Source organism: Pelophylax lessonae (genome assembly GCF_965119305.1).
Source record: "Pelophylax lessonae genome assembly, chromosome: 5".
In the NCBI taxonomy this organism is placed as follows: Eukaryota; Metazoa; Chordata; class Amphibia; order Anura; family Ranidae; genus Pelophylax; species Pelophylax lessonae.
In genome coordinates, this window is record NC_138772.1 from 227,450,223 (window position 1) to 227,460,098 (window position 9,876).

The following is a 9,876-nucleotide window of genomic DNA, read 5'->3' on the forward strand; positions in this document are numbered from 1 at the left end:
CTCAGTGCCAATGCACTCACACCACAAAGCACAATGTGTTAGTGAATCGACAGCTATTGTACATGCATGTTGGTGGACCATTCTAAATTAATGAATATTAGCAACATATCATATGTATTAAAAGCATCCAGGCCAATTGTGTGCAGTACATGGACTGTGCCATCTTTGGAAACCAAAAATCCATTCAAATTTTGCATTTTGCATGTGCTTAGATGTGAAAGGGCCAAAAAAGTTGCGTTAAGGCAAGTGCAGGGGGAGTACATAAAAAATTAAAATAAAATATTGTTTGTTTTCCTTAGAAATAGGATAGATGGGGGAGACGGTAACTCCAGGAATATATGGGGACTATGGAGGAGGGAGTATATCTCATCGGAAGTGTTTATACATTCGATTTAGGATACATGATGAATCTACCGTACTTCCTCTTTTTTGTAAGATGACATTTTATTTGTTTTTGTTTTTTTTTTTCATTTTGTAATGAGATGACTTTTTATTTTCCTTTTTTTGTTTTTTCCTGGAATTAATAGTGTATATGATGAGCTTTAATGCATAACCCCATTTTAAAAATTTTCAATAAAGATTAAATTTGAAAAAAATAAATAAATGTATGCGTACAGAATATCATAGTGTGATATTGGTATTATTTAAGGCTGAGTATACAATATTATACTGGTTAACTGTTTTCTGGCAGCCAACACTTTAATTTTTGAAACCATAAATTATGAACCTCTTTTAAACTGTCATGACATATATGGCCTGGGGGTACACAAACCCTGCCTTGACTACATGAAACATGTATTTTAGTAACCTAGCAACACTTAAAATCTGGAACATATAGTATTCTATATAATCTCTTTCATAAAATAAAGAAAAAAGATAATGACCACAGTTCTAGTGTAGTAAGTCCAAATGTGTAAATATAATAATATAACAGATGAATTGCACTAACAAAATTAACCAGAAAGACAAGCCTTTTACGATAGGAAACATAATTTATCTGATACTGCATTCAGGTTGAGTTCAGTATGGTAAAAGTCACCTGATTGCCATGAGAAACCACATCCAGTTTACTCACTAGTAGGAACACTCTTGAAGTTGCTCTAATTCAGGACACATGTAAGCTACAAAAATGCATTAAAAAGTACCATTTATTAGAGAAAATATGTAAATCCACTCACATAAAATGACAGTGAAAAGTGCCTACTTAAAAACATAAAAAAATGGTAAAAAGTGACTGTCACAGCCTTTGGTTTCAACTCTGCAGCCTGCCATGAATTGATAATAAAACAGTTTTAGCTAAGATGTAAAGCAACAGGCTGATTTTCTTATGCCATTATCAGGGGTGTCTTCGGGATGCAAGAAATAAAAGCAATCCCAATAATTGACACTTATTTAAAAAAAAAAATAACTGGTCTTATCCTGTGTGTGTTGTGTTAGCTTTGTGAATCGAGCTTATTGTTAGTTATTCACAAACATCCAGCTCCATTGAAGTTCTCTGCCCCCACACACACTTACTGAAAAAAGGAAAATACAGCCATCACATCTAAGAATTAGTAAGCTGCAATATAATAAATGGTTGCTTTTGGGTTGAATACTGCTTTAAAGTTGTTTTTTTTTTTTTTTTTTGCAATGGACTGAGGATTATAGAAGCCCCTTACAGCTATTCAAAACCTGTTTTTGTCGTAAAATAGCTGTTAATTGTTCATATCTTATCTTATTTTACTTTTTTTCTATATATGTAAAAAAACTATTTAAAAAATTCTAAACCTATAGTTCAAATAATAATCACAATTATTTTTCCCAAATAAGAAACCCTAAAAAAAATAGATTTTGTTTTTTTTGGGTTTTTTTTTCACACAAATTTTGATGGAGCAAAATTGACAATTTCTACATTGGTGAAACTTTGCAGCAAATCAATTTTGCCAAAATCATTCTATTCATCTCTAAAAATTTAGTCAAATAATATAATAAAGTCAAAGTGCCAATTGTATGCTAAATAAAGCAACATATTGTAAGAACCTATTAAAATGTTCAGGTAAAATAGTAGATAATCATAGCCAAATTAGACAAGTACATGAAGTAGGCAAAATACCTATTATTTCTAGACCAACTCAACTTAAACACAGAAAAAAAAGTTCATAAACAAGCGGAAATTGTAGGGCAAGACACATCGCAATACTGTCCAGCAAAAGGTTAGATTATTGTCATAAATGTAAAATAAAGTCACTATGGTAAAATATGTAACTTCAAGGATGTGCAGAGTGTTTCTTTTTATTGATTAAGATGACTTGCCAATTGAAATAACCGTCTGTCAATAGAAACCAGTCTTCATAAATGTACACACAAAAAACCTCACTAGCTTTAGCTATCACCCTTCTGTTCTGTACACAGCACTGTTGATTCAGATTTTATGTTTGGATACGATGAGTGACCACAGTCTATGCAAAGTTAACTCTATTCAAGCAAACACCTGTACCTTTAGTAATCAGGCCTCCTGTTCTTTACACAGCACTGTGCACTCAGATTCCTTGTAAATACAATGAAAGGCTGAGCGACAGGACCATGAACTGAAAGTGCAGGTGACCCACATCAAAGTGAAGGAAGCACTGATGCCCAGGAAAGATGGTGACATGCAGGTGTCCTTGATGTCCTCTCAAAAAGTCTCTCTAGTGAATAAAGGTGATGACAGACCTAGTGAATTCTATTGACCTTACTGGGTTTTGTAGTTTTGGACCTGCTGACAAGTTGTAGGAAAAACCTAAAAACCACTTGCCACAAGACCTGGGGGAAATACACCTTGATTCTGAAAACCTGAGAAGTCTAGATGGAAATCTGGTAATCTGTGTGTTGATACAGGAAGTTTAAGAAGGTAAAAAAAAAAAGGAGGGGGCTGGGAGCAAATCTTTAGCTTGAAAACTCCTGGAAACCATCTCCTCACCCAATATCACATACCTGGTAGCAGAGCCTGACATGATGAGGAAAGCCTCTCTGACTCAGGGCCCCTGGTAGTGTGAACAGAAGGTGCAGGAGTGCAGAGTGGCACGAGTGCCTGAAGGTCTTGCCAGTGGCAGAGTGGCTAGAGCGGGTATCCGCGACAGACAGGAGAGGTCGTCAGTAGAATTCAGTGCAGCAGACGGGCTGTTAGGCAGCTGGAAGATGGCAGACTGAAGCAGGCTGGTACATGCGACAGCGGGCAGGTGAGACATGCGCAAGTAGCAGACTGTAGAACAGCAAGTTTAGCAGGACGTGTCAGGAAGCAGGGTCAGGCAACCCGGGTCATATCCAAAGTACAAAATTCAGCCTAGCGCTCACTCTGAAGGGGAAGACTGGCATGCTGCTCTCCTCAGGCAGGGATCTCCAACATGGGTACATAGAAAAAGAGAGAAAGGGGGGGCGTGTCCTGAACATGGCGGCGTGAGGAAGCACATTGCTTGAGCTCCGTCCATCTCACCCTGCACTACCCAACTTCTATGCCATTCTCCGCCACGGAATGAGCACAAACCGCAGAAGGGGACCCCGGAAGCTGCTCCGCACCCCTCCGGGATCGGAACTTAGCAGATATTTCCCTGGGACCCGCTCTGCCTCGGCCCGCACCGGCCGCCACGAGCCACGTGGAGACTCTGCAGCGGCTATGGCCTCGGCTCTGGTCTCTCCCACTGCACCCTTACTTTTTGCCATGGATACACAACCTCCCTCTCCATCGGCCTCTGTGTCGAGCTCCCTTGCCATGCCACTGTCGGCGGGGGACGCGGGAGACCTGCGGGCCCTGATACAGGCGCTACCCACCAAGCGGGACTTTGAGGCCCTGGCACTGCGGCTGGAGGAGGCCCACGCCAGGGATATTCAGGCCGTACGTTCAGATGTGACCACTCTGTCGGAGCGGGTGTCGGCGGGGGAGATGGCGGTATCCTCTTTGGAGTCCAGGGTTTCCCGCCTGGAGGCGGCCCAGGTAGCTCAGGAACTTTATGTGGGTGAACTCCAGCTGCGCCTGGAAGAGATGGAGGACCGCAGCCGCCGTAACAACCTGCGGCTGCGGGGCATACCGGAGGCGACGGGCCAGGAGTCCTTACAACCTACGGTACTGGCCATATGTCAGCGTCTGGCCCCGGACATCCCACCTGCGTCCCTGGAGTTCGATATGGTCCACCGGGCCCTGCTCCCCGGACGCCGCTAGGCCGCGAGATGTCATCTGCCGGCTGCACCGTTATTCCCACAAGGACACGATTATCAGACAGGCCTGGGAGGCCGGGGATGTATACTTTGACGGTGCCAACGTGAAGATCCTGCCAGACCTGTCCCGGGCCACCCTGCAGAGGAGGGCACTGATGCGCCCTCTCTTGGAGCGAATCCGACAGCTGGGATGTACTTACCGATGGGGGATACCCCATTTCGCTGACGGTACGCAAGGGATCGTCTTCCTTCGTCCTTCAACATCCTGATGACCTACCCAGTCTATTCACCTTCCTGGATGTGCCGCCGATGGAGGTCCCGAACTGGCTACAGCGACTCCCCTCTTCGGGCAGAAGAGCCGTACCTACCTCCAGGATGGATGGGGGATCCCACCCTCGCACCCCTAGAAGGGGCCGTCGGCCCAGAGGTGAACCGGCGGCAGTGACACGAGAAGCTTGAGGGGACCTCCCGGTGGCTGCCTGACTTCGTGATACAGATGAGTACTCCTTTTTGTTGTGCTTTGACCCCTATGTGCGCACCTTACTCGGAGCCACTCCTGACATTGCTGGCTGTGGATTGCCTTTCTCGGGGGGGGGGGGAGGGCTCCGGGATCCACTCTGCCCTGGTGAGACACGCTTTGCTTAGCCCTGCCTAGATGATCTGTCCCCGGACGCCGAGCACCGGATTGCGGGCTCGCCCGCCTGTGGCTCCCGCTCTGCTCCGGGCTGGGACGGCCGACCTGGGCTCCCCCTGGGACCTGCCGAGAGAGCCTCGAACACTTGCCTGGGGCGCCCTCCCCCCCATGCCCCTGCCCTGCCCGGATAGTTGCGACCCCGGGGTGGGATACCCTGCCCGGGAGTTGCTGCCGCTGTGAACCCGGTCTGCTCTGGGGAACCCCTTTTATTGGAACACTTGTACTTTTCTCAAGACACCCGCGGCCTGTTGTGGGTCGCATGCTGGGGCCCTCACGGAATCCCCTGTGTCCCTGGCTTCCCTTAGCATTACTTAATTTTGGCAGGCGACTCATGTTTGCCCCTTCTCTATGTCCTGCCCAAGCCCCCTGATCGCTCACATATGCGGACATGGATGATGTGTGAGTAGCGGCTATTATGTTTGTGCGGACTGCCTCATGTGGATGGCCATGTGTGCGGGGGGTGGTGGGCGGGAAACGTGCTGCCAACTGGAGGTTTGTCGGTCCTGCGCGTTGGGGCGGGGGCATGCGGGTCTTCATCTGCTGGTGCCGCGCCCCCTACGGCTTCTTGTTCTGGCTGGGGGGGGCGGGGTGCTGGGGCCGCGGACACGGGCGCGTGGGGGACGCGGGTGGGGTGACCGGCGGATGGAGTTTCCTGCCTCGGGGTACACTAGACGCTGTATGCTTGAAGGAGTGGTTAGCACTGCCTGAGGACTCTATTGGGCCTCTGTGGATGGAAGTCCTCCCTCTCCTATGGATAGCTCTGAGGCTTCAACTATTACTGTGAGATTTCTCTTCTGTACGTGCGCTAGGAGGGCTGCCACTAATGGTAGGGGGTCCCATGGGAATGCGGTGGCCTCGCCTCTCCCGCCTGTGGTTCTGGTTCAGGGGGAGAGGGGGGTCTCTTCCCTTGGAGTCCATCCCTGGTCTATATTTTCGCTAGTATTGACCTGGTTATGTTTTATCAATGTAATTACATGTTTTCCATATCCGTGGCACTTTTATAGTTCTAGTAATGTTAAATTATATGAGAATTAAACTGCCCTTGGGTGTCATGGGTCGTATAGGTTTGGTGAAAATGGTGTTATTGCCCAAGATACTGTATATTCTCTGGCACTCACCGGTTTATATTCAATTGAAATATTTTTGGGTTCTGGAATCTGTTCTTAAGTCTTTCATATGGGGTTCGTCCAGACATAAGTTGTCTTGGAGGGCACTGAAGTTCCCAACTAGACTGGGAGGCCTGGCGGTCCCCGACCTCGGCTTGTACTATATTGCTGCACAACTCTCTCATTTTTTCTATTTTGACAAACTTGACAGGCTACGCTATGAATCTCTTGTCTGTGCGCAATCCCCTGGCCATTTCCCGCACCCCTTCTGTGATATCCTCAGAGGTCTTGGGGGAATGCCGGGGGGTTCCGGTAGGCATACCTTTAGGTTTCATACCAAACGGATTTGGGATCTGGCAGTGGGGAAGTTGGGATGCCCTCTATTCCATGACGATACACCCCTGTGGTTCAACAGGCATCTAAGGGAGCTGTTGCTGATCCCTGACCCGAGGATATGGATACAGTATGGCATTTATTTATTGTCCCATGTGCTCCACGATGGCCGCCTCAAATCGTTTGACAGGCTGAAGGCTGAGTTCCATTTACCGAATTCTATGTTTTTCCGATTTCTTCAGTTGCGCCACGCCTTCTCTGCACAATTTGGTGATGCTTGTCCCCATTTGCAGCCTTTGGATATTCTGCTGGTCGCGAAGGGGGACAACCCACGGCAACTGACCTCTATGTTTTATGATATGCTTCTTAACCCCTCGTCGACGCAGTTGGCCTATGCTCTTAAGGCCCCCTGGGTAGACTGTGCTGGTGACATGGATGATGATGATTGGAGTGAGGTGCTGGAGGTGGGTAAATTGGTGTCTCCCAAGATGTCTGACAGGTTGACACAAACCTATATTTTACATAGATGCTATCTTACACCTGTCAGGATGGCGAAATTTGATCCTTCCCGTTCCCCTGATTGCCCCAAATGCCTCCTGTCTCCCGGGACATTTGAGCATTTAATTGGGCAATGCCCTCGTATTAATGGCTTCTGGCAACAAATTGTTCAGTTCCTACATGACCAAATGGGCTCCCTGGTCTCTTTAGACCCTAGGCAATGCCTACTAGGTTTGTTCCCGGATTTAGAAGTTGACAAAAATTCTTTGAAATTCATTCACGAAACGTTGTTTAGTGCCCGTAAGCTGATAGCTCGCAGCTGGATGCAGTCCTCGCCTCCTACCCTGGCCACGTGGATTGCTGACATCAATGCTACCCTCCCATATAAGAAGCTGATTTATGTTGGTAGGGGGTGTCCTGCTAAGTACAATAAAATTTGGGATAGATGGCTACAGTCGTCACTGACATGTGCTACCTAAGAGTCCACTCTTCATATCGTGTAGATGAGGTTGTGTTTTACTATACAGTGTGCACTGGCTGGATGTTGAGTCACATGGTGAGGCTTGGATGGGCCCTTATGGCCCGGGTGGGGGTCCCCATGGCAGTTTTTTTTTTTTTGGGAGTTTGTTTGGGGGGGGGGTTTCTTTTGTTGTTTATGTCTATGCTACTCAGATATGGTCGACAGTACTGTATTTATCACCTGTTTTTTTTTTATATTTGCTGTACAATTTTTTTTTGGTTTAATAAACTTTGACTTTGATTCAAAATTATATGAGAATGACTTCTATGTATTCTTGTTGTTGAGGCGGGGTGGGATTGGTTTGTGCAGCTCGACCACTCCCACTCAGTCTCCGTTTCTTTGATTTTCACCCCCCACTAGGCCTACACCCCGTACCCGGACTCTCTCCCCTGCGAGAGGTAGGTCCCAGGGGTGTCTTTTATATTTTTGTTGTTTGTCTGTTTTTCCCTGGTCCTTCCCCTTTCTTCTCCCACTCGTCTTCCCCCTGCTCTCTTCTGACCTCGCTCAGCACCACTGACGGTCGTTGGCTGACTTCTTCTGTCCCCCCCCCTCCTCCCCTTCTCCTTTCTACCTTCCCTTGCCTCCATCTGTGGTGTTTCATTGTGTTCCCCACTTCCCCTTCTACATCTGTGACCCACTCCCCCCCCTCCCACCTAGCTCCTCCCCCCTTCTCCTTTGGGTGCTACACCTTACCCGGTTGACTATGGACCCTGTGCGGGTGACCTCCCTTAACGCAAGGGGACTCAATGTGCCGGAGAAGCGCCGCATGCTGCTCGGTGAGCTGCGTCGCCTCCATGCGGATGTGGCCCTTATTCAAGAAACCCACTTCCGGACGGGTGGCTTCCCTCTCTTACAGAATAGATTCTACCCATGTGTGTACCACGCCTCCAACCCTGACTCTAAATCCAAGGGGGTTTCTATCCTGATCTCCAACCACCTTCCCTGGACTCTTCTGGACCGTCGGGAGGACCCTGGGGGTAGGTTCCTGTTTCTCAAGGGCCGTCTAGGGGGATGTGGGGGTGACTCTGGCTACGGTTTATGCCCCCCATGTGCACCAGGAGGGGTTCCTCCGGAAGACTTTGACGGCACTTGTGGAATTTGCGGAGGGGCGTCTGATCCTAGGGGGGGATTTTAACCTCCCACTGGATCCTGCTTTGGATACCTCCTCCGGGACTTCCTCGGTGTCCCGGGGCTCGCGTCGCCAGGTTCATTCCGTTCTACACGATCTCCAACTGGTGGACGTGTGGCGTCTTTTGCATGCAGGCGAACGGGACTATTCCTATTTCTCTACTCCCCACCAGGCCTACTCCAGGATTGACCTATTTCTCGTACCCCACCGACTCCTCCAACATGTTGTAGACGTGGAAATGGGCACTATTACGTGGTCGGACCACGCCCCTGTCACACTGTCGGTCAACCTTAGTGGTACTCTCCGGGCTGCGGACTGGAATTGGCGCTTGAACGAGGGGCTCCTCCAGGATCCAGATATCCTGGCTGATGTTACACTACAACTCCGATCCTATTTTCTTCTCAATGCCACGCCGGACTGCGACCCGGGTGTGCTGTGAGAGGCCCACAAGGCGGTGATTCGGGGGGTGCTCATTCGTCATGGAGCGCGCCTCAAGCGGGAGCAGGAAGCCAAACTGTCCACTCTATTGGCTGAGGTGGTGGCTCTGGAAGAGCAACACAAACGGGGCCCCGACCGGGAAACCGGATTGAAATTGACCCACCTGAGGACTCATTTATAGGACCCCATTTATTGCGATTCTTTAATGCGGTGGGCGATGACTCTGTCTTCCGGGAGAAATCCTTGGGGGCACACATTTCTGTGATCCCTAAGGAGGGGAAAGACCCCTCCTCGTGTGGGAGCTATCGCCCGATTTCCCTGTTAAACGCCGACCTAAAGTTCTTCACGAAACTGTTGGCCCTCCGCCTTCAGTCGCAGCTGCCGGCCCTGGTGCACCGGGATCAGGTAGGGTTTGTCCCCACCCGCGAAGCCAAGGATAACACCATTAAGGTTATTGATCTCATACACCAGGCTCGTCAGAGCGGCCTCCCAACAGTGTTCCTGAGTACTGACGCGGAAAAGGCGTTTGACAGGGTAAGCTGGCAATTCCTGTTTGCGACGCTCCGGAAATTTGGGGTGGGGGACCGGATGATGATTCAGAGTGTCTATACCATTCCTAGTGCACGCGTGAAGGCGAACGGGGTCCTTTCGGACCCAATTCGGATTCATAATGGCACACGTCAGGGGTGCCCCTTGTCCCCTCTCCTCTTTGCGCTGTCCCTTGAGCCCTTTCTTGCCCGGGTGCGGGCGGATGTGAATATCTCAGGCATCCCCATCGGGAACGCCAGCTACAAAGTCTCGGCGTATGCCGACGACCTCCTTTTTTCTCTATCCCAACCCCTGATCTCACTTCCGAACCTTCTGAAAGAATTTGAGACTTTTGGCACCGTCTCCTATTTGAAAATCAACCTCTCCAAGTCGGAAATCATGGGGGTGGCCCTGCCAAGGCCCCTCCAGGATCTGTTGACGGTGGACTTTCCTTTCCGGT